The sequence below is a fragment of the Eptatretus burgeri genome, chromosome 6 (assembly GCF_056783735.1).
Source record: "Eptatretus burgeri isolate ZD-2024b chromosome 6, Ebu_testis_v1, whole genome shotgun sequence".
Lineage (NCBI taxonomy): Eukaryota > Metazoa > Chordata > Myxini > Myxiniformes > Myxinidae > Eptatretus > Eptatretus burgeri.
Window position 1 is genome coordinate 9,272,878 of NC_140966.1, and position 24,163 is coordinate 9,297,040.

The 24,163-nt window shown below is 51.9% G+C and overlaps 2 protein-coding genes across 5 annotated transcripts in view; both read left to right on the forward strand.

The window, feature by feature from the left end:
* The window catches only part of LOC147024216 (uncharacterized), a 65,418-nt gene that overhangs the window by 25,325 nt on the left and 15,930 nt on the right, over positions 1 to 24,163 (forward strand). The gene's annotated exons all lie outside the window — the stretch shown is intronic.
* Positions 1 to 24,163, forward strand: part of LOC147024217 (E3 ubiquitin ligase RNF157-like) — a 226,821-nt gene that overhangs the window by 12,236 nt on the left and 190,422 nt on the right. The gene's annotated exons all lie outside the window — the stretch shown is intronic.

Consider the following 24,163-nt stretch of genomic DNA (forward strand, 5'->3'; position numbering starts at 1 on the left):
AGATATGGATGGCCGTTGGCTCACAAGGAGCTCCTCCGCCCTTTGACAGGTTTTGTTTTTAATCCTGCTGGGTGTCCATATCCAAACACCCCCCTCACCACAAAACCTGGTGGGGGAGACGGTTTAGTCGCCGACAACCCGACCATGGAACAGGTTAGTACAGGTTTACATGGTACCTGTAGCAGGTCACAGATCGAACCTGACCTGACTACAAATGTAACCCATATTTGGTAACATTCTGACTGGTGGGTCTGGAGAAGATTTTGAAAGGAATTAATGTGATTTTCCAAAAAATTGAAAGTCGGCCATAGCACTAAAAGTTGACAAAGTTGACATACTTCTGGTCACGTGAATAGCATGACTTCCACAATTTAATTAACATCCCTACCCTTGTCTAATATTGCCACCCAAATTTGGTAGAATTCTGACAGGTGGGTCTTGAGAAGAAGATTTTGGAAGGAATTTATGCGACCACCATTTTGACACACTTCCAGTCACGAGATCAGCATGGACTCTCACAATTTAACATCCATACCCTGCCCTAATGCTGCAACCCAAATTTGGTAACATTCTGACTGTTGGCTCTGAAGAATAAGATTTTTGAAGAAATTTATTAAGTCGACCATTTTGACCCACTTAAAGTCACATGAGCGGAATGAGCTTTGCAATCCCTGTTACCAGTCAGAAGAGGAAAGTTGCTGCCAAATTTCAGCCAAATCAGCCCAGCGGTTTGGCCGGAGAAGTCAAAAGAAGAGACTGACTGTGCGTGATGACAATACCTTATCTGGAACTTGAATTTCGGATAAGCTAAAAATTACCAGTAATTTAATCCAACATTAAATAACTCAAAGGCAGGTACATGGTCAGTAATGCTTCATTCTATTCCACAGAATATATTTTAATTGAGGTATGTTGGCTTTCTGATGGTGAAGCCATATGACTGGTCTCCCAGAGTGGAGGTTCAAATCCAGCTTAAGGCAGCAATATCAAGTATTTGCTATAGAATTGCCAATTAAAAACCCATCTGGTTTACTGATGGTCTGCAGGGATGGTGTAATCTGTCTGCTTTGTCTGTTCTGGTGTACGTGTCGCTTTTATTGTTGGCTGTTCTGGTGTAAGTCTTGGTTAATACTTAATCCCCTCAAAGCAACTAAAATGGTACCGTGTGAAATGACATGCAACTCCTTTTAACCTTTTACAATCAAACAAACCAAAAAGTCGTTCTCAGAATAAAGTCAAAGGCAGACACTCATTGTCTTTTGGGAATCCATATTTATTGGGTCAATTGGATTCAGGTTGTTCAGTCACTGGATTGTGACTTCAAAAAAAACAAACGATCTACAGCTACTTACGTTAATAATGATAATAATAATACCACTACGACTAATAAAAAAAAAATACACAAAGTCTGACATGCATATCAGATTGCAAGCCACAGTGGGTTCTTAATCCCTGCCATTGTCGTGTACAAAATGCAAGCTTGTGCTATTACACAAGGTAATAACATATATATATATATATATTGTTGTGGTTACCAGATTCGCAAACCACCATTCAGGTCCCTTAGGTGAGGTATCTCGGTAAGTGCATGTGTAGTTAGGCCCAAACCCGTTGTCTAGTGGGAATACATGTCATTTATGCGAGCTGCGACTCTTCAGGATAGCCGTTTTTCTTTTACTATCTTTATTTTGGACCAATCGCCACCATCACAACCACAACAACAACCACCAACCACAACGCCGCTTCACCACAACCGCCATGACCTTTACCGTCACAACTCGCCACCATCGCATCACCGTCATCTCGCGCCACTCATGGGCACCGATGCTGGACTCGTGTAGGGCGCACGTTGAACAGCGTGTACAAAATCACGGATTTTCTGCTTCAAAAACGGATCAAAAACGACACACGCCCACTTTTTGCCGTCCAATCGGTGAGCGAGGGGCGAATTGGCCCCGCCCCCAGGGCGATCGATATATGCAAATTTGTGGATCAAAAAGCCTTCACGCCCACTTTTTCTCGGGCCAATGGGGAGCGAGGTGAAAGGTCAAAGGGAGGGGGTCAAAGGCGAAGTTACGGGGGGGGGATAAAAGGACCGTGTTCGTCAGTCAGAGTCGGAACGAGAGAGTCGCAAACAAGAACGGGTCGGAGAGTCAAGAAGAGGAGAGTCGGAAGCAGAGGGTCAAGACTTCGCGGGCGGTGGAGCTGCTCGTCGTGTGCGTTGGAGTCGGAACGGAGGGGACGGAGCTGTGGAAAGGCGGCGACACCAGACGAGGGGGTGCTCGCGTCGTGCAGGAAGCTGCACCCGAGGGAGGCCGGCAGCGCGACCTGGCCGAGGTGGAGACGCTCGTCGCATATAATAAAGATCCTCTATACCCCGAGCATCAGCAACCCCCTCCTGTTTCCCCCCGCGCTGAGATAGTGCGACCAAGGGGGCCCCGTTCCCACCCCCTGCCAGGCACTGTCCACGAGGCCCGCGGGTTGCGGGGCCATCGCCGCTCCGCGTCTCATCACCAGACGGGTAGGCCCGACCCGGTCTCGGCCTCAGGCCTACTCCATTCGTGGGGGATTTCTTTTCCTTGGTTTTGGGTATGTGTTGTCGGCGCCGTCTGTGAAGCAGAATTGTGTAAGTGTTGCCGTGTGCTCGGTAGTCGGTATTAGCTCTGCACTGTGTTTTCACTTTTATGTTTGCTTTTTGTGTAAATGGAATTGTGTTTTCTTTTTTGTGTGCATTTGGTGGAATTTTATTTGTGTGCTTCCCGTGTGTCGCGAATAAATGTGCTTTATTGTTGAACTGTTCTCCCGCTTCGCTTCGTCTTTTCCTCCATTGAATCCCCATCTTGCTTCACGTAAAGGGTTGGTAGTGGGCTGAATACGCCCGATAATTAATCGAACCGTCGAGGTCGACGATAACACCGCTCGGTTATTCTGATAGTACGGAACGGGTCGCTTAAGTGGCCCGTGTCCGAAGTCGACCTGCGGCGAGGTGCGATCGCCCGGTCTACCCTCCGCGTGGGTACTTAGGTAGTTCGAATTTGGCGAGCAACCCTATCCCACGCGGGGGCTGATTGGCTCGATCGCGGTGAGACCGAAAGGTCCACCCGTGACTGGTTCCCGGCGTTAGTCCGAGAGGGTCACGACTGGATTGTCCGTCCGGTGGGCGACGTGCCGCGATTCGAGTTACGTGGCCGTTCGCACGCCGGCGGGCGCGAAGACCGCAACACTGGTGTCAGGAGTGGGATACAAATCCATCGCCCTCCTCGCGGCACTGGTATCGGAGAACAGGAAAACGGGCTCTCCTGTCTCCGGCTAAATTCACGGGAATCGGTCCAGGGGTGAGAGAAGCGACCCCCGATTCCCTCCAAATTACGAGCGAGCGAAATTAACCCTTCACGAGAAGCAAGATGGCGTCTCAAGGCGAGCGGGTGCCGGGTGGATTAGGTATGTGTAATAGTAATGTAGAATCCATGGCTCAGGACGAGATCACCGTGCAAGAGAAACCCGTACCAGAAGGTTGGGAAAGGCATCGATGCAGTTCATCTGGTCGGTTTTTTTATTATAACCCCACCGCTAAATGTAGTCAGTGGGAGTGGCCAGGGCAGGTGACAATACAGCACGTTATGGAACTCGTGCAGAGCATAAATGACAAACTGGATTACAGGAATGCCGAAATGAAAGAAAGGAACAACGAAATGAAGAGAAATACGCAACAAATGGAAAATAAAAAAATGGATGGAAACGCACTCGAAGCGAAAAACCAAATGAAAGAAATGCGGGGTGAGATGCAGAGCATAGGCATAGGCCTGCAGGCAGGCATTATGGCGAGGAGCGAAACGCGGACCACGGGCGAGAAAATGGCGCTGCCACGTGCTGGGACGAACGAGCTGGGGGGGAGTGCAACGGCTGTCAGGCCCGCGGTCGGGGCGGGCGAGAAAATAATTCGGGAGACGTGTAAGACGAGACACGAGGTAAAGAAGGTATTAGAAAAATTAAAAGAAAGCCAGGAGGAGACAGAGGAGGGATTGAAGGTCGAAACGGTGGAGTGTGAGAAAAGACTTCAAGACATGACGAAGAGAGTTGATAAGCTGGGACTGGAGGGAAAAACGGAGACAGAGGAACTGGGAAGACGGGTCGAAAACCACAAGCGCAAGCCGGAAGAACAGTTAGAAGCCAAAGCAAAGTCTGAGTGTGCGGAGATGAGAAAGGAATTGGAAAATAAAGTTTCTGAGTTACAGAAACACCAAAACAAAGAGAGGGAACTACAAAACGAACTGAGAGTGTTAAAAGAGGAAAGGAAGAGAACGGAAAATGAAACTTTAAGAAACCACACTGTACAGATCGAACAGCTGGAAGCGAAGGCCAGACTAAAGAATGAGGAACAAGAAAGAGTAATGAAGGAAGAACGAATGAGACAGGAGAAAGAAATCAGTCAGTTGAAAGAAATGACGAGATTGCAGAAGGAGGAACAAGAAAGACAGTGGAATAGAAAACTGAAAGTGTATGAATTTGAAACTGAACGACAAAAGGAAAAAAATAGGTTTGAATACGAGGAGAAAGTAAAGGAGCAAGGAATGAAGCAGGAAGGAGAAATCAGGAGATTGAAGGACACAACGAGATTGGAGAGGGAAGAACGAGAGGAACAATGGAATAGAAAACAAAAAGAACATGAATTTGAGGTTGACCAATTGGAAGAAAAGCTGAGGCTGGAGTACGAGATAGACAAAGAACAGCGAATGAAACACAAACAGGAGATTAACCAAATGAAGAAAACCATGAAACTGGAGAAGGAAGGACAGGAGAGGAAACGAGGAAGAGTAATGAGACAGCAGCAAATGAAACACAAAAAGGAGATTAACCAAATGAAGCAAACCATGAAACTGGAGAAGGAAGGACAGGAGAGGAAACGAGGAAGAGTCGTGAGAGAACAGCGAATGAAACACAGGAAGGAAATGAGCCAATTGAAAGAAACGATGAGATTGGAAAACAAAAAGCAGGAGGAACAGTGGGAAAGAAAACAACAACTCTATGAGTGTGAAATTGAACAACTAAAACGGAGGGAGAACGAACAGCTAATGGGGCTCAGAGAGAAAGAACGACTCAGATGGGAAAGGAAAAGGAACCAGGAAGAGACAGAAAAAAGGAACCAGGAGAGAAAATGTATAGAGACACGGGAGACAGAAAAAATAGAGGAGAGACTGCACGATGAAGACGGGGTAAGTGACGCACACACACACACGGAGGTAGTGGAGGACAATGGGGGTGAGCTCGCGGAGCGTGTGGGGACCCAGTGCGAGCACCTGGATGGCCTCCTCCAGGAACGAGGGGAGGGAGTCTGCCCCCTTGAGGCGAGTCACGACCAGGTGAGTTCGGTCGTGCTTTGCGAGGTTGAGAGGACGGGTGCTGTGGACAGGTGCTTGGAAAGCTTGGGGGGTATAGAGGCCCCGGAGACCCTTGTGGGGACTCGAATCCCCAGTGTGGTTGTCCCTGTGTGTGTGGTGCAAGGTGTGAGTGCGTCCCCGTGTGTGGAAGCGACCCCGTGTGTGAGTGGTGTGGTGGCGATGGTGCCAGAGTGCGTGCTTCCCAGCACGCCGTGTGTGGATGAGGCACCGTGTGTGAGTGAGGCACGGAGTATGGATGAGGCACCGCGGTTGAGTGCCCCCGCGTGTATGAGTGAGGGACGTTGTGTGGAAGAGACCGCATGTGTGAGTGTCGCCGTGTGTATGAGTGAGGTACCGCGGGTGAGTGCCCCCGCGCGAGTGAATGGAGCACCACGTGTGAGTAGTATGGTTTGTGTGAGTAGTGAGGCACGCGTGAGTGAACGGCCGTGTGCAAGGTCGCTGTGTGCAAGGGAGACCGTGTGTGTGAGAGAGCGGTATGTAAGGGAGATGTCGGTTGGCATGCGGGAGCACGCAGCCGCATCTCCCGGTGTGAATGTGATGGAGTGGACTGTGTGCGTCGTAACACGCAGGTATGCGTGGGTTGAATGGAGACGGAGACGGCGACAGAGGAGAGAAAGCCGAGTAGCGGCTGTAGTTGTTTCGAGGACCGTGCCGGGTTCACCCAGCAGTGAGCACGCGGTTCGTGCTGTGCAACGCACGAGACCACCACGTGCTCGCTTGCGAGAGTGAAGTCCCGGTCCGGAAACGCACGCGGTGGATTTGCCGATCCCGCGGACGGACAAAGTTTAGGCAGGTAAATGGATTTGGACCGGACGGGTTCTCCACGCGATCGTGTGTGTTAAGCTCCAACGGGCAAAGCACATGTGTTCGCGTGGGGAACCCCTCGAGACGTGGGGCTTGTTTTTTTTTTTATGCGCACGGTGACGTCATGGCTGCACGTGGGGTTGGAATCCGGCAGGAGGGGTATCTCTGCCGGATGGTACCGTCCAAGGAGGGACGAGGTACACGTGCAGCTGCATGACGTCACGGGCAGGTGCGAAATGCGCGAGTTGCCGCGCGGGTGCTGTGTATTAAAAAAAAAAAAAGGAGAGACAAGCCTCACTTTCGGGTGCACAGGATTCCTGGGTAAGGGGTGGAGGACCCCCTTAACCTGGGCACAGGATGGAAACTAGTTAGGGGGAAGGGTTAGCTTAGCTAGACCGACTTCATGGGGCAGGGGTAAGTCCTCATGGAGTCCGTGGAATGGATTAGTTAGAGGGATTGTAGCCAGATTTAGGTTGGGAAATAAAATGATTTATTTGGGGACATGGACAGACTTGTGAATGTGTAGAGGGGACGTAGTTTAGCTACGTAGTGTTAAAAGGAACGTGCTACTAGTTTAAGGGACGACGTGGGAGCACGAGTTAGTTAGGGGAGGTAGTTAGGAGGATGGCAGGAGCCTGGTGTTGGCGCAGTGGTTAGGGCAGCGGCTTGGGATCCAAAAGGTCCTGAGTTCAAGCCCCGTTGGGCCACTGAATTAATACACCAGGGGGTTGACTCAGCCTGTCATCCTTCCGAGGTCGGCAAAATGAGTACCAGTACACTGGGCCGGTGTATACCCCGGTTAAAATAGGTGTACCATATCCCTGTGTCGTAAGAGGCGACCAGGGTTGCGTCAGGAAGGGCATCCGGCGTAAAACATGTGCCAAATCACTATGCGGATCATATGGATGATCCGCTGTGGCGACCCCTAACGGGAGCAGCCGAAAGAAGAAGAAGAGTAGTTAGGAGGATGGCAGAGTTCAGCGGTGAGTGTGTTGAAGAGTTGTGGGTTGTGAGGTGAGTACTTGTTGAGTGAGTGAGGCCAGCGGGTCTGTGTGAATGGAGCGAATGGGGAATGCATGGTGCGATGAGTGATTGGGGGGAGGAGTGACTCCCGCCCAAGGGACCCCGGGGTCGGTATAAAGTGAGTTAGGGGGGATTAGTCAAATTGAAAAAAGGAGGTCGTTTTGTTGTTGGTGGGAAAGTAGGCTCGAGACCCATTTGGAGGGGTGCAGGAGCCCTGTTGACAGGCTTGGGAGCGTGGCTGCGAAAGGTGAGTATCGCTGAGTGGGTACCCCGGGCACCAGGCTAGTCGGCCGCGGTAGGCCAAGGGCCCATGGGGGGCCGGGATAGAGTAGTGGGCACGGGTGCGCCTGCTTGGTGCGGGGGCCCGGGGCGCCATAAGCCGCGTGGGCAGTGCAGTGGGCACGGGTGACCCTCGGAAAGGGGCCCGGGAGGCCGGCCTGCCACGTGTGCGTTTCAGGGGAGGTGCCATGGGGGCACTCCCCGGTGTTAGGGAGCTGGTAGGCTCGGAGGCAGTGTAGTGCCCGGGGTGCCATAGCGGGAGAATCGGCAGAGGGTCGTGCCTGCCAAAGGGAGCCACGTGTCCCAGCCAGGAGACCGTGTGAGGGCACGGAGGGAAAATTGGGGGGCGAGGCCCGAAATTGTGAGGACACCAACACAGGCGACGGGAATCTGGGTTGTTAGAACCAATAGTTTAAGCGAGAGGCGCTTGTTGAAAGCCCCGGGGTAGTTTAACAGTTAAATGGTTAGGGTAGATTAGGAGATGTACCCCTCCGCACCATCCATCCCCTCGCTGTCGTTGTGGGCCGCTGGACCCACTTTGGGTTAGATCGCCGAACTCTGGGGAGGCCATTCTGAGGCTTCGTTGGGCCTCGACACAGGACGTTAGCTCTCCCTTATTCCCCTCCGGGAAGGGAACGTAGGGGTTGGGAGTAGGCTAGGTGACAGGATAGGTTAGCCGAACAAGGACGATAAAGGGGGTTAGGGGACGATTTATAGTGGGGAAGTAAAAATAAAAACAACAAAAAAATAAGTTGGGGCTAAATTGGGGTTTGACAAATTAAGGGAGTGGGTATGTACAGTGACAGGCAAAGGCGATAGGTCGGGAGGGAGACAGGTAGGTAGGTCCGAGCCCGCCTTCCAAGTGGCCAGCACCACCGCACTCCCTCCACCAACCTCCATTGAACGGCAAAGGCTGGCCAACTTCATCGGCTGGCCGTGTTTTGCTTCAAGGCCTGTGCCGGCCACTTCGTCTGCAGCTGCTGTACTTCAAGGCCTGTGCCGGCCAGTTAATCTGCCGGCTGTGTTTGCCTGCAGCGGCCTTCTTCTGCGGGCTGTGTTTGCCTGCTCACCTTTGCCATGCCATGCCCACTGCCCATGTTCACCAGCCCCGTTCAATTTTGCTTTGCCCCCCCTGTTCATTTCCATGTGCGCCAGGATCCGCAAGGCAACAGTTTGCAAGCTGCAAGAACTGCCCTGTTGGCAGCTACAACACGGGCCTGCAGTGGCGGCCCGTGCACCGTGTTTGCGTTCATGCATCCATTCGTTGTGCTCATTGCGTGTGCCACTTGAGCTGGCACGGAGACTGCGTTTGTGCAGCCCATGCACCGTTGTGGTTCACTGCGTTCAGTTCAAAAGGGAAGGCCTTGGACTGCGTGTGAGCAGCCAGCCACGTTCCCTGTCACCTGCATTGTTTTGAGCCAGAGACTGCATGTGGGCAGCCTGGCTCCCTGCTAACTGCTTTCTTTTGCAGAGTTCAATGATCCTGGGCCATGGTTTAGTGTAAAATTTGTAAGTTAAGGTAAGATGTACTGTAAATATGAGTGCGCCCCCCCGGCATGTATGTCTTAGCGCCGGCAATTTTATTTAAGTCGTCCGTGTGAGTGAGTTTGTTTAGATAGTTACGCAGCCCTCAGGTTATTTATTTTGGGGACACGAATACCATGAATGTCGCACTCAGGGATCCGTAGGTAAAGTGTACTAGGGGAAAACTACACATGATGGCACACGAAAATTTGACGACTCGGGACGAGTCTGTAAAAAGGGAAGGGGGTAGTGTTGTGGTTACCAGATTCGCAAACCACCATTCAGGTCCCTTAGGTGAGGTATCTCGGTAAGTGCATGTGTAGTTAGGCCCAAACCCGTTGTCTAGTGGGAATACATGTCATTTATGCGAGCTGCGACTCTTCAGGATAGCCGTTTTTCTTTTACTATCTTTATTTTGGACCAATCGCCACCATCACAACCACAACAACCACCAACCACAACGCCGCTTCACCACAACCGCCATGACCTTTACCGTCACAACTCGCCACCATCGCATCACCGTCATCTCGCGCCACTCATGGGCACCGATGCTGGACTCGTGTAGGGCGCACGTTGAACAGCGTGTACAAAATCACGGATTTTCTGCTTCAAAAACGGATCAAAAACGACACACGCCCACTTTTTGCCGTCCAATCGGTGAGCGAGGGGCGAATTGGCCCCGCCCCCAGGGCGATCGATATATGCAAATTTGTGGATCAAGAAGCCTTCACGCCCACTTTTTCTCGGGCCAATGGGGAGCGAGGTGAAAGGTCAAAGGGAGGGGGTCAAAGGCGAAGTTACGGGGGGGATAAAAGGACCGTGTTCGTCAGTCAGAGTCGGAACGAGAGAGTCGCAAACAAGAACGGGTCGGAGAGTCAAGAAGAGGAGAGTCGGAAGCAGAGGGTCAAGACTTCGCGGGTGGTGGAGCTGCTCGTCGTGTGCGTTGGAGTCGGAACGGAGGGGACGGAGCTGTGGAAAGGCGGCGACACCAGACGAGGGGGTGCTCGCGTCGTGCAGGAAGCTGCACCCGAGGGAGGCCGGCAGCGCGACCTGGCCGAGGTGGAGACGCTCGTCGCATATAATAAAGATCCTCTATACCCCGAGCATCAGCAACCCCCTCCTGTTTCCCCCCGCGCTGAGATAGTGCGACCAAGGGGGCCCCGTTCCCACCCCCTGCCAGGCACTGTCCACGAGGCCCGCGGGTTGCGGGGCCATCGCCGCTCCGCGTCTCATCACCAGACGGGTAGGCCCGACCCGGTCTCGGCCTCAGGCCTACCCCATTCGTGGGGGATTTCTTTTCCTTGGTTTTGGGTATGTGTTGTCGGCGCCGTCTGTGAAGCAGAATTGTGTAAGTGTTGCCGTGTGCTCGGTAGTCGGTATTAGCTCTGCACTGTGTTTTCACTTTTATGTTTGCTTTTTGTGTAAATGGAATTGTGTTTTCTTTTTTGTGTGCATTTGGTGGAATTGTATTTGTGTGCTTCCCGTGTGTCGCGAATAAATGTGCTTTATTGTTGAACTGTTCTCCCGCTTCGCTTCGTCTTTTCCTCCATTGAATCCCCATCTTGCTTCACGTAAAGGGTTGGTAGTGGGCTGAATACGCCCGATAATTAATCGAACCGTCGAGGTCGACGATAACACCGCTCGGTTATTCTGATAGTACGGAACGGGTCGCTTAAGTGGCCCGTGTCCGAAGTCGACCTGCGGCGAGGTGCGATCGCCCGGTCTACCCTCCGCGTGGGTACTTAGGTAGTTCGAATTTGGCGAGCAACCCTATCCCACGCGGGGGCTGATTGGCTCGATCGCGGTGAGACCGAAAGGTCCACCCGTGACTGGTTCCCGGCGTTAGTCCGAGAGGGTCACGACTGGATTGTCCGTCCGGTGGGCGACGTGCCGCGATTCGAGTTACGTGGCCGTTCGCACGCCGGCGGGCGCGAAGACCGCAACAATATATATATATATACACACACACATGTCTACGACATTCACCAAGCTGTTTTACATTTAATTCTAACACCTTGCACTCCATGGAGATGGAAAACTTTCAAGAATTTTATCGAACAAGTTGATTGTGAATCGTACTGTGACAAAATTTCAATATATTCCTGGATTGCACGAGAAACCAGATACAATATGTTCTCAATGACGAGGATACAACAATTGGATCACCAATTTGCAGATGTAGTATCCTAGAGTCTTTGGGCTGGCAGGATGGCCGAGAGGCACACACACACACTCACCTCCAAGCTGTCTAACCTGGATTTGAATCTCAGTCTAGCTATGAACTTTCATCTCAGTGTTTCAGAGACAGGGCGATTCATCAATGTGTGTGCTGTCTCTCCGATGGATGATTAACTGGGCGTCCCATCTGCTAGCATTAGTTAGTGGACGTTAAAGATCCTGTGGTATCCTTTGTGAAGAGTCGGCGAGCTATTGCTGGCACCATGGCCAAATTTCTGCCTTAACCTTGTTTGAACGTAAGGCCTGGCGAGCTGGTTCGTGAAAGGCTCTAACCAAAAACCTCCCCCCAGCCAACCCCACAATAATGTGGGAATAATTGTGGCCATTAAAGAAAAGTATTCGAGAGTGTGCAGTCAAGATTTCTGAATTTCACTGCTCAAACTGCAATTGATTTTTGCAAGACTTGGCCGACAAATTGTCAAAAACATATTTATTGCAGAGGGAGAATTTGGGACCATGTATGAGGTGTGTGTACTAATATATGTGCATGTGTGTCCATATATATATATATATATATATATATATATATATATATATATATATATATATATATATATATATATATATATATATATATATATATATATATATATATATATATCATGCAAACATCGCTTCACCGCCATTCCCAAACAACACCCGCCAACCACCAAACCACCACAGCAAACCCCCCACCACCTTCGCCTATCTCCTTCTACAACCATCGACCACACCACCAGTCAACACCAAACGTTGTGCTGTCTAGGGCCCGTTCGGCGATTGGTACCGAACGCATCGAGCCGCGAGCGCGAATGGCGGCCTTTCCGAGGGAGAAATCCGGATCAGGAAGGCTTCACGCCCTCTTTTTCTCCGTCCAATGGGCGAGCGTCGGGCGGTGTGGCCCCGGCTCCAAGCGCGCTGAACGTGGATTCTTTACGAGAGGAATTCGGATCAAAAAGACTTCATGCCCCCTTTTTTCCACACCAATGGCTGAACGGAGGGTGGCGTGGCCCCGCCTCCAATCGCGTTATGATCCTGAAATTTGCATATAGGTTCCTCCTGCGGCCTATAAAGACGCGAGCACAAGGCGACTCGCGGGGTTCAGTTGCAGGCGGCTGGTCAGGGCGAGTGAAGAGTTCGAGTCAAGTGAATACGGCGGTCGGCATCGAGGTTGCGGTGTGGGGGTCGCTCGTCTTGTCGAGGGATCCAAGCCAGCCAGCCATTCCCCTCTCCCTGAGCATTAGCAATTCCGCCCCCCCCCATCCGCGCTGAGATGGTGCCGGGGGGCCCTGTTCCTCCCCCACCCTAAACGTGGTGCCAACCAAACTGCTTGCGCGGAGCACGCAGGAGAGGGCTCGCCGACCACGCCAGGGGCACGGAGTCGGGGGCGCAGCGGCGCAGACATTGCGGCTTGCCCGCCATCGCGGCACGAGGACGCGGGTAAGACCTTCTCGGTCTCGTGGACCTGGCCGCTCCTCCAGGTTCCACGCACATTTGGTCCACGGACCTGTCTGCCTCCTTGCCTGTGAGGGTGGCTTTCTTTCCTTTGCTTTTTGGAATGAGCGATGTGGCACCGAGTCCCGACAAGTAGAACTGTATAAGTGTTGTAAATAATTGCCCTTTTACTCAGTCGTATTGCTTTTGTCTTGACTGTTATTTGTTGCATTTTGTCTTGACTGTAATATACGTGCCTTCCGTGTTTCCGTAATAAATGTGCATTGCTTGTTGAACTGTTTCCCGCTTTGCTTCGTCTCCTTCCTTTTATTGAATCTCCATCTTGCATCACGTAAGGGATTGATAGTGGGTTTAAATCGCCCGGTAAATAATCTGAACCGTCGAGGTCGACGATAACTCCACTCGGTTATCTCTGCAGCACGGAACGAGCCGCTTAAGCGGTTCGTGTCCGGAGTCGACCTGTGGCGTGGTACAACTCCTCGTTACGCTACTCGCACGAGTACTTAGGTAAATCGATCATTCAGCGATCGGACCCTACTTCGCGCGGGTAGAATGTGGACTGAGTTGTGGTGAGGTTAAACCTCCACCCGTGACTGGCTCCGGGTGGTAGTTCCCGGAGGGTCACGACTGAATTGTCCGTTCCGGTGGGCGAGGCGGCCGCTTTTGGCTACACATGGTCGTTCGCACGCTGGACGGGCCAGAATTCGCAACATTGGCGTCAGGAGTGGGATACGAACTCATCCCCCTCCTCGCAACACTGGTGTCAGGAGTGGGATACAAACTCTCCCGTCTCCATGCTAAATTCACAGGGATCGGACCAGGGGTGTGTGAGGCGACCCCCCCCCCCCCCGTTCTCCCCAAATTGCGAGCAAAACTAAATTAATCTCATGAGAAATAAGATGGAGTCTCAAGGCGAGCGGGAGCCGGGGGTATTAGGTATGTGTCGTAATGTAAAATCCATGGACCAGGATGAAATCCCCGAGCAGGACATTTCCGTGCAGGAGCAATACCCCCCACGAACAAACTCAGAGTCCGAAATGGGCACGGCAGCGGCAGAGGCCGCAGTGGATGACACCTCCCCACCCCTCCTCCGTCAAAATCCTTCCCCATCCCCCAGCGAAGCCGCGGCCGACAGAGGCGATTCGGCTTCGTCGGAGGCGGATGAATTCTGCCGAAAGGGGGAAATGATGATACTGATGTTACAAGCGATGAGTGCGAAAGGAATGAGAAACAACATAAAGGCAATGGCACGCGGACAACGGTGTGCAAAATGGCGGCGCCACGTGGCGATACGATGGAGTCAGCGAGGGGGAGTGCAACGGCTGTCAGGCCCGCGATAAAGACGGGCGAGGTCATAATTAATGGGGAGACCGAAACGTGAAAGACGAGACACGAGGTAACGACATCCGAAAAATTAAAAGAAACAAGAACAACAGCAGAGAATGAAACTTTAAGGAACGACACTGTGCAGATCGAACAGTTCAAAGCCAAAGCAAGGTTGGAGTGTGCGGAGATGAGAAAGGAATTAGAAAAAATAGCTTCCGAGTTACAGAAACACCAAAACAGAGAGAGGGAATTGCAAAATGGGTTGAGAATGTTGAGGAAAGAAAGAACGACAGCAGAGAATGAAACGTTAAGGAACCACACTGTACAGATCGAACACCTGGAAGCGAAGGCCAGATTAAAGAATGAGGAGCAAGAAAGAGTACTGAAAGAACAAAGAATGAGACAGGAGAAGGAAATCAGCCAATTGAGGGAGACAACGAGATTGGAGAGGGAAGTACAAGAAGAACAATGGGATAGAAAACAAAAAGAACATGAAGCTGAGGTTGACCAATTGAAAGAAATGGGAAAGGCTGGAGTACGAGGAGATAATGAGAGAGCAGCAAATGAAACACAAAAAGGAGATTAACCAAATGAAGCAAACCATGAACCTGGAGGACAGGAGAGGAAACGAGGAAGAGTAATGAGAGAGCAGAAAATGAAACACATAAAGGAGATTAACCAAATGAAGCAAACCATGAAGCTGGAGAAGGAAGAGCGGGAGGAACAGTGGGGTAGAAAACAGGAACAATGTGAGTTTGAAATTGAACAACTAAAACGGAGAGCAAGATTGGAGTCAGCGGAGATTGAGGAGCTGCGGAGTGAGAACAAACAGCTAATGGGGCTCAGAGAGGAAGAACGACTCAAATGGGAAGGAAAAAGGAACCAGGAAGAAACAGAAATAGGGAACAAGGAGAGAAAATGTATCGAGACACCTGAGACAGAAAAAATAGAGGAGAGACTGCATGATAAAGACGGGGTTAAAGGGACAGAACACACACACATGGAGTTAGTGAGGCTTGATGGGTGTGAGCTGGCGGACTGTTTAGGGACCCGGTGCAGGCAGCTGGATGGCCTCCTTCGGGAACAGAGGGAGACGCTGTTCTCCCTTGAAGCGAGTCACGACCAGGTGGGTTTGGTCGTGCCAGGCGGAGTCGAGGGGGCGAGTGCTGTAGACAGGTGCAGCTTGGGGGGGTATGGACGCCCCGGGAGCCCTGGAGGTGACCCGATTCCCCAGCGTGATTGTCCCGTTGTTTGTGGTGCAAGGTGTGAGTGCGGCCCCGTGTGTGAGTGGTATGGTGGTGAGTGAGCCGAAGTGCGTGCTTCCCAGCACGCCGTGTGTGGATGAGGCACCTCGTGTGAGTGTCACCGCGTGTGTGAGTGAAAGGGTCTCTTTGAGGGAGACCGTGTGTGTGAGAGAGCCGTATGTAAGGGAGATGACGGTCGGCATGCGGGACCATGCAGCCACGACTCCCCGTGTGAGTGTAATTGCACGGTGTGTGAGTCTCGTGACACACAGGAGTGCGTGTGTGGAATGGAGCTTGAGCGCGAGAGTGCGACGGCGACAGAGGAACGAAGGCCGAGTAGCAGCAGTAGCTGTTTTGGGGACCGCGCCGGGTTTACACCGCGGCGAGCGCGAGGTTCGGGCCGTGCAACGCACGAGGCCGCCACGTGCGCGCTTGCGGGAGTGAAACCCGGTCCGGAAACTCCAGCGGTGAATGTTGCCGATCCCGCGGACTGACAAAGGTTAGGCTGGATAAACGGATTTTGACCAGATGGGTTTTCCACGAGGGCGGGTGTGTGAAGCTCCAACGGGCAGAGCACATGCGTTCGCGTGGGGAACCCCTCGAGATGCGAGGCTTGTATTTTTTTGATGCGCAGGGTGACGTCTTTATCAAAGGGCGGAGGAGCTCCTTGTGAGCCAACGGCCATCCATATATAGTGCCCAACTGTGTCTGCGGACGTCCTCCTGCAGTTGGGTCACTTCTTATTAGGAGGTTGGTGGCAGGATTTGCACTCCGGCCACCGTAAAACCCTTCATTCCGCAAAACGCAAAAACGCAAAAAAATCTGAAAACCCACTCCGTGGGAGTACCTCCTGTGCAGCTTCCCTTCGCAAGGCAGCTCACCGGATGACGGGATTGGGGCAAAGCCTTCGGGACCCCCAATGTTTGATAGGAGGGAAACCACGGGGTAACATCCCTGGGTCAGATTGCGGGAGAGTGCGTCGGAGTGGTGCTGAGGTGTCGTCCACCAGACGGCGGTCTCCTTGGGTTAACCTGAGGCGGTCCCTTCGGGTGGGTGCCTGGAATGTCCTATCCCTAAGAGAGGATGATCACCTGTCTCTGTTATCATCTGAGCTCAAGCGTTTGGACATCGGGATTGCAGCTCTCTCTGAGGTTCGGAGACCGGATTGCGGCGAGATAATGGTGGGTGGTTACACCTACTATTGGTCTGGTCGCTCTGATGGTTACCATACTCAAGGAGTTGCTGTAGCTGTGTCCAATAAGCTGACCCCAATGATAATTGAGGTAACACCGGTCAACGAGCATATTATGAGATTAAGGATTCGTCACTCCTTAGGTGTCATTTCCCTGGTCTCTGTTTATGCTCCGACTGAGGCGAGTGATCTCACCGTGAAGGATGCATTCTACGCCACACTCGAGTCTGTGGTTGATCAGTGCCCCAGACGAGATACACTTCTAGTCTTGGGGGATTTCAATGCATCGACTGGAACTGATAGGGATGCTTATGAGGTGTGTGTTGGTCCCCATGGGTCAGGAACTATGAACCAGAATAGCACTAAGTTCCTTAACTTTGCAAGAAGTCATGGACTTAGGGTGGCTGGTTCATGGTATCAGCGCCCACAAGCTCATCGCTGGACTTGGTATTCCAACGCTGGCGGTGTGGCAAAGGAGATTGACCATGTCCTCATTGACGGTCGTTGGAGGATGATCCAGAACTGCAGGGTCTACCGGAGTGCTCAGTTCCTCAATACTGACCACAGGCTTGTTGTAGCAACTCTAAAGCTGCACCTTAAATCCTGGAGAATGGTACCATCCCAGCCTAGGCTGGATGTTGCCAAGCTCAGGGATGAGAGAGTAGCTGAGGAGTTTGCGAACAGGCTGAGTGGACACTTGTGGGGTCTGGGTGCTTTGGGGGGTCCTGAAGAGTTGTGGAGCGCCTTCAAGACCACCGTCCTTGATGTTGCCGGTGGATGCCTTGGAGCTCACCGCAGGGCAAAGAAGAATTTTGTCTCTCAAGGGACACTGGATACCATTGACCAGAGTCGCAGGGCCAGGCTGAATGGCAGAGCTGAGCTGTTCAGGGAGCTGAGGCGTAAAACTGTACGTGCACTGAGGGTGGACAAGGAGGCCTATGTGCGAGGAATCTGTGAGGGGGTAGAGCATCACCTGTGGACAGGTGATTCTCGTCCCGCTTACAGGGGAATTCGCGCATTACGTTCATCCAAGCCCATCCCTCGAAGCACTACAGTTCGAGCAGAGAGTGGTAGGCTCTTGACAGAGGAGTCTGAAGTGAAGGCCCGCTGGGCCGGTTACTTTGAGCGGTTGTACCAGGCTGATCCCCCAACTGTCGAGTTGGACGTCAAGGGTGTTACAATCCCTGTTGCTGACCCTCGAATCAACTGTGGTCCACCTACGCTTGTGGAAACACGGGCTGCGGTGAACCAGTTGAAACGGGGCAAAGCTCCAGGCATCTGTGGCATCCATGCCGAACTTCTCAAGGCTGGTGGAAATACTGCACTCGTGTCGTTGCATGCAGTTTTGTGCTCTGCCTGGAACACAGGCATCATCCCAACTGACTGGAAGAGGGGCCTTGTTGTCCCTCTCTGGAAAGGGAAGGGTGATCGCCAAGACTGCAACAACTACCGAGGGGTGACGCTGCTCTCAGTGCCGGGCAAGGTCTTTGCTCGGATAATTCTCGATAGGGTTCGCCACCATCTGCTTGAGCACCAGCGTCCAGAGCAGTCAGGCTTTACACCAAAGAGGTCAACGATTGACCGTATCCTTGCACTTCGTGTCCTCACCGAACGCAGACGAGAGTTTCGGCAGGGGCTGCTTGCAGCCTATGTTGATCTCTGTAAAGCGTTCGATTCAGTGAATCGGGACGTCCTCTGGAGGATTCTTGGTCTTCGTGGGGTGCCACCAAAACTGATCGATCTGATGTCTGAACTCTACTCTAGTACTGAGAGTGCTGTGAAGTGTGGTGGTACCATCTCTGACTTATTTCCAGTTGTTACTGGAGTTCGTCAGGGATGTGTACTTGCCCCCACACTTTTCAGCACTTGTATGGACTGGATTCTAGGGAGGATGTCGGAGAGATCAAGTTGCGGTGCGTCATTTGGGAATGTCAAGATCTCAGACCTTGACTTTGCAGATGATGCAGTCATCTTTGCAGAGACTTTAGACATCCTCTTGGGGGCCCTCGAGGTGCTGAATGAGGAGTCGGAGCCGTTGGGATTACGGGTTTCTTGGGTCAAAACTAAGATCCAGGCTTTCGGTGACATCTTGGATGCTGCTGTCCTGTCTGTGTCTGTTTGTGGTGAGGATGTTGAGGTCGTGGAGAGATTCACTTACCTTGGCAGTGATATTCATGTCTCTGCTGGCTGCGAGTCAGAGGTCAATAGACGTCTGGGTCGGGCCTGGGGAGTCATGGATTCACTGGATCATGGGGTGTGGCGCTGCCGGTACCTGTGCGGGAGGACGAAAGTCCGAGTCTTCAGGTCCTTGGTACTTCCAGTCTTGCTCTATGGGTGCGAGACTTGGACTCTGACCAAGGATCTGAGACGGAGACTTAATTCCTTTGGTACCAGGTCTCTTCGGAGAATCCTTGGCTATCGCTGGTCGGATTTTGTGTCCAACGAGCGGTTGCTGAGAGAGACTCGGATGAGATTTGTTGCCTGCATAGTCCGTGAGTGTCAGTTGCCGTGTGTCCGTGAGTATGGACATGTGGCTCGTTTTCCTGACTCTGATCCTGCTCACCAGATTCTCTCAGCGAGGGAGTCTCATGAGTGGAGGAGGCCAGTGGGTCGACCACGTGCCTCATGGTTGCAACAGGTTGAACATCATCTCAAGGAGATGGGGATGGGCCTGGCATCTGCCTGGGGGATGGCCAGACGGAGGCCCCTGGAGTACCGGCGGAAAGTGGACGCAGCGACGTGCTGTTCTGGCACATGCTCCCATACCTGACCTGACCTAGGGTGACGTCATGACTGCGTGTATTGTTGGAATCCGGCAGGAGGGTGAATCCCTGCCGGATGGCACCGTCCAAGAGGGACGAGGGACGCGAACAGCTGCCATGACGTCACGCCAAAGGTGCGCGGCTGTGAATTGCCGTGCTGGTGCGCAGGTTGCGAGTTGCCATGCTGGTGCTGCGTGAGAGAAAAAAAATATAAAAAGCAAGCCTCACTTTCGGGTGAACAGGATTCCCTGGGCAGGGGTGGAAGATCCCCTTGCCTGGGCATAGGATGGCACTAGTGAGGGGGAAGGGTTAGCTTAGCTCGACCGGCTTCATGGGGCAGGGGTAAGTCCTCATGGGGCCTGTGGAATGGATTAGGTCGAGGGATTGTAGCCAGATTTAGGAGGGGAAAATATTTTTAGAGATTTGAGGACATGGACAGACTTTGGATGTGTAGTGGGGACGTAGTTCAGCGAGGTAGGTTAAAAGGAACGTGCTGTAGTGTAAGGGACGACGTGGGAGCACGAGTTACTTAGGGGATTTAGTGAGCAGGATGGCAGGATTCAGCGGTGTGAGTTGAGAAGTATGGAATGGAACGTGTACTTGTTGAGTGAGTGAGGCCAGCAGGTCTGTGTGAATGTAGCGAATGGGGAATGCATGGTGCGATGAGTGATTGGGGGGAGGAGTGATTCCCGCCCAAGGGACCCCGGGGTCAGAGTAATGCGAGTTATCTGAGTTAGTCAAATTGACAAAATAGAGGTCGTTTTGCTCTTGGTGGGGAAGTAGGCTCGATACCCATTTGGAGGGGTGCAGGAGCCCTGTTAACGGGCTGGGAGCGTGGCTGCGAACAGTGAGTATCGCTGAGCACCGGGCTAGTCGGCCCTGGTAGGCCAAGGGCCCATGGGGGGCCGGGATAGCGTAGTGGGCACCGGTGCGCCTGCATGATGCGGGGGCCCGGGGCGTCATTAGCCGCGTGGACAGTGTCGTGGGCACGGGTGACCCTCAGAAAGGGGCCCGGGAAGCCAGCCTGCCACGTGAGCGTTTCAGGGGAGTCTCCATGGAGGGCACTCCCCAGTGTTTAGGGAGCTGGTAAGTTCGGAGGCAGTGTAGTGCCCGGGGGTGCCATCGTAGGAGAATCGGCAGAGGGTAGTGCCTGCCAAGGGAGCCACGCATCCCAGCCATGAGACCATGTGAGGGCACGGAAGGGAAATTGGGCGGCGAGGCCCGAAATTTGCGAGGACACCAACACAGGCGACGGGAATCTGGGTTGATAGAACCAATAGATTAAGCGAGAGGCGCTTGTTGAAAGCCCTGGGGTAGTTTCAGAGTTAATGGTTAGGGTAGATTAGGAAGTGTACCCCTCCGCACCATCCATCCTTTCGCTCGTTGTGGGCCGCTGGACCCACTTTGGGTTAAGATCGCTGAAGTCTGAGGAGGCCATCCTGAGGCTTGAGTTGGGCCTCGACACAGGACGCTAGCTCTCCCTCATTCCCTTCCAGGAAGGGAACGTAGGGGTTGGGAGTAGGCTAGGTGACAGGATAGGTTAGCCAAACAAGGACAGTAAAGGGGGTTAGGGGACGATTTCTAGTGGGGAAGTAAGGATAAAAATTAAAAACAACAAAAACAACAAGTTGGGGCTAAATTGGGTTTTGACAAATTAAGGGAGTGGGTAGGTACAGAGACAGGCAAAGGCGATAGGTTGGGAGGGAGACGTTAAGGTAGGTCCGAGCCCGCTGTCTGAGTGGGCAGCACCACCGCACTCCCTCCACCAACCTCCACTGCAAGGCAAAGGCTGAGGCCTGTTCCAGCCGGATCGTCTGCAGCTGTTTTCTGCAAGGCCTGTGCCGGTCGGATTGTCTGCTGGCTGTGTTTGCCTGCAATGGCCTTATTCTGCAGGCTGTGTTTGCCTGCTGCCTTTGCCATGCCATGCCCACTGCCCATGTTCATCAGCCCCGTTCTGTTTCGATTCCCCCCCCCCCTTGTTCATTTCCATGCGTGCCGGGATCGATCAAGTTTGCAAGGACTGTCCTGTTGGCAGCGATAACACGGGCCTGCAGTGGCGGCCCGTGCACCAGTTGACTTTTGTTTTTCTCCCTGCAGAGTCCATTGATCCTGGGCCATGGTTTAGTGTAAATTATAAGGTTAAGATGTACTGTAAATATGAGTACGCCCCCGGCATGTATGTGTTAGCGCCGGGAATTTATTTAAGTCGTCCGTATGAGTGGCTTTGTTTAGTTAGTTACTCAGCCCATACGTTATTTATTTTGGGGACACGAAGAACATGAATGTCGCACTCATGGATCCGAAGGTAAAACGTACTCGGGGAGAACTACACATGATGGCACACGAAAATTTGACGACTCGGGGCGAGTCTGTAAAAAGGGGAGGGGGTGGTGTTACGGTTGTGGAAGTTCGCATTACACCATAAAGAGTCCTCAGGTGAGATATATTGGTAAGTTCATGTGTAGTTAGCCCAAACCCGTTGTATAGAGGGAAGATGTGTGATTCATCCGGGCTGCGACGCTTTGAGTTTGCCATTTTTCTTTCTCTATTGTTATTTTCGACCATTAAGCCGCCAACAACGCAAACAGCCACTACCATGACCTTCACAACTCCATCCTGCAAGCATCGCTTCACCGCCATTCCCAAACGACACCTGCCAACCACGAAAGCACCACAGCAAACCCCCCACCACCTCCGTCTATCTCCAACAACCATCGACCACACCACCAGTCAACACCAAACGTTGTGCTGTCTTGAGTCCGTTCGGCGATTGGTGCCGAACGCATCGAGCCGCGAGCGCGAATGGCGGCCTTTCCGAAGGAGAAATCCGGATCAAGGAAGGCTTCACGCCCCCTTTTTCTCCGTCCAATGGGCGAACGTTGGACGGTATGGCCCCGCCTCCAAGCACGCTGAACGTGGATTCTTTACGAGAGGAATTTGGATCAAAAAGGCTTCACGCCCCCTTTTTGCCACACCAATGGCTGAACAGAGGGTGGCGTGGCCCCGCCTCCAATCGCGTTTTGATCCTGAAATTTGCATATAGGCTCCTCCAGCGGCCTATAAAGATGCGAGCACAAGGCGACTCACGGGGTTCAGTTGCAGGCGGCTGGTCGTTGCGAGTGAAGAGTTCGAGTTTGAGTCGAGTGAATACGGCGGTCGGCATCGAGGTTGCGGTGTGGGGGTCGCTCGTCTCGTCGCGGGACCCAAGCCAGCCAGCCATTCCCCTCTCCCTGAGCATCAGAAATTCCCCCCCCCCCATCCGCTGCTGAGATAGTACCGGGGGGGCCCCGTTCCTCCCCCACCCTAAACGTGGTGCCAACCAAACTGCTTGCGCGGAGCACGCCGGAGAGGGCTCGCCGACCACCCCAGGGGAATGGACTCGGGGTGCAGTGGCGCGAACATTGCGGCTTGCCGGTCTTCGGGTCACGAGGACGCGGGTAAGACCTTCTCGGTCTCGTGGACCTGACCGCTCCTCCAGGTTCCGCGCACATTTGGTCCACGGACCTGTCTGCCTCCTTGCCTGTGAGGGTGGCTTTCTTTCCTTTGCTTTTTGGAATGAGTGATGTGGCGCCGAGTCCCGACAAGTAGAACTGTATAAGTGTTGTAAATAATTGCACCTTTTATTCGGTCGTATTGCATTTGCTTTTGTTGCATTTTGTCTTGACTGCAATATACGTGCCTTCCGTGTTTCCGTAATAAATGTGCATTGCTTGTTGAACTGTTTCCCGCTTTGCTTCGTCTCCTTCCTTTTATTGAATCTCCATCTTGCATCACGTAAGGGATTGATAGTGGGTTTAGAACACCTGGTAAATAATCTGAACCGTCGAGGTCGACGAGAACTCCGCTCGGTTATCTCTGTAGCACGGAACGAGCCGCTTAAGCGGTTCGTGTCTGGAGTCGACCTGTGACATGGAACAACTCCTCGGTACGCTACTCGCGCGAGTACTTAGGTAAATCGACCATTCGGCGATCGGACCCTATTTCGCACGGGTAGAATACGGACTGAGTTGTAGTGAGGTTAAACCCCCACCCGTGACTGGCTCCGGGCGGTAGTTCCCGGAGGGTCACGACTGAATTGTCTGTTCTGGTGGGCGAGGCGGCCGCTTTTGGCTACACACGGTCGTTCGCACGCCGGACGGGCCAGAATTCGCAACAATACATTCATGCATATATATACACACGCACACACATACAATATATATGTACACACACACATATACATACTGTATACGTATACATATATATCTAAACATAAACACACATATGTGTGTGTGTGTGTTTATGGGTGTGTATATGCATATGTATATATATATATATATATATATATATATATATATATATATATATATATATATATATATATATATATATATATATATATATATATATATATATATATATATATATATATATATATATATATCGTATACAGCAAATATATATGATATGGCTTTCTCTTGTTTAAACAACAGCAAAAAGATATATATATATATATATATATATATATATATATATATATATATATATATATATATATATATATATATATATATATATATATTCCATGCTTCCATGCATGACTGGAATTATATTGAGTGTTCTACAAAATCAACTATAAAAGAGCCGTGTGTGCCACCTTGGTTCCCTTTGGCTTGATAAAGCTTGCGGATCACAAGCGAAACGTTGCTGGAGGCTGACACTGCTCTTCCCATTTGTTTCAAAATTAGAGTGGAGTTCAATATAATTTTTTGGTTGGCTGTGCCTTCTCTTTATTACAATGGATATTCCCAACCGCATTAATTTGATATGCTTGGTGTTAGCTTAATGGTTAGGGTGGCAGGCTCGGGATCCTGGAGATCCTCGGGATTTGAGTTCAAATCCTGGACCTGTTGAATTAATACCAGGTGGGGTTGACTCAGCCTGTCATCCTTCTGAGGT